Raw genomic sequence first — 1,351 nt, 5'->3', positions numbered from 1 at the left:
TCAGTAAATATTGTAGAAATACAAAAATTAGTTGAGTTGAAAGGGTCAATTTAAAATCCAACAAATATATGCAGGGTTATTTCATGCTGCTATTTTAATGAGAACCAATGACCTCATTAGCATCATAATTAATCATCCATATTCATATTTACAATTTTGGGGCAACTCATGGGAATTAGTCAATCAATACTAAAAAGAATGGTAGTACAGCTCTCGGGAGAAATTTCGTATAACTCCACTGCTGGTTCTTTGGTGTCAAAATTTCAGCATACATGTGAATATTAAATCAACCTTGGGTACCTAAAGAAATTAGGAAAAACACTAAGGCTGCAGTGCGGCTCACATGTCCTCGTCAGTTTCGGCGTGCCTAACGCATCCTCGACCATTGTGGCGCGACCCCTACATCCTTGGTGGCGGCCCTGGCGCCCACATCCACCTGCATCCACGCTTGGGCATGAACAATATAACAGATAAATAATGTGGACCAATTGTTCATGGAATTTTGCAATGTGATATAGGCTATAGACTGCTATGATAGGCAAGAATACTCAAATTTATATTGTACCATAATGTCAAGCTCAAGAATTTTGCACCATATCTTCTCCTTTGGCCCTACACCAACATTTAGCATGACGTCAACAACCTCATGACTCCATCGCTGGTGACTGATCTTACCTGTCTATTCCTACCTGTGAAAACACAAATATTAAACTCTAATGTTAAAGATACATTTGTAACAAGTGAAGAAGAGGGAAATGAAATATGGAAAATTAATGTCTCATGAACCCTGCAAGTTGGTAGCATCCCAAGTGATGATCAATTTTGAAGATAATCTTTAACTACAATAATGAGTACAGTACAATACATAATTTCTTTGTTCTGGGCATTATTTTTACCCTAAATAAGAGATAACACAAGGACAAACTTGTGAGAGCCGAAGAGAATCAGTTAGCATCTCTAGCAGTGAGTAAGAACTCCTATCAGACAGTCCAAGTTATCTAACTAAATAATAGTAGTATAGTAATAAACAAAACTTGTGAGAGGCAGAGAGAACCCAGTTAGCCACAACCAAAGTCCTTTTTTTGTGGGGAACTATAGGACAGTATCAACCAAAAATCATGATACATGGATTCAACTCCAAGGAAGAGTACTATTTATACTCTATAGCAGAATACGATATGTAAGAGCGCAACAGATGAAGCTATGAAAGGATCACTTGTATGATACATGAAGCATGAATCCTCAAGATGCCAATTTAGTCTACCTCGCGGAAAAGCACATACAGTATGGGCAGATTTAGCTTTCAAGAAGTTATCCACACCTATAAAAAACTAAAAGTGCATATAGGACA

General features: G+C 37.5%; 1 long non-coding RNA gene across 1 annotated transcript; it reads right to left on the bottom strand.

Annotated features, from left to right (window-relative positions):
• Positions 1-208: 208 nt before the first annotated feature.
• LOC123494605 (uncharacterized) lies at positions 209-698 on the bottom strand. Its single transcript, XR_006665823.2, has 2 exons — positions 566-698; positions 209-436 (listed from the first exon to the last, which is right to left on the bottom strand). It is a non-coding gene; the product is annotated as an uncharacterized lncRNA (long non-coding RNA).
• Positions 699-1,351: the final 653 nt, after the last annotated feature.

Source organism: Aegilops tauschii, chromosome 6 (assembly GCF_002575655.3).
Source record: "Aegilops tauschii subsp. strangulata cultivar AL8/78 chromosome 6, Aet v6.0, whole genome shotgun sequence".
Lineage (NCBI taxonomy): Eukaryota > Viridiplantae > Streptophyta > Magnoliopsida > Poales > Poaceae > Aegilops > Aegilops tauschii.
This window is presented reverse-complemented; position numbering and strand designations above follow the sequence as displayed.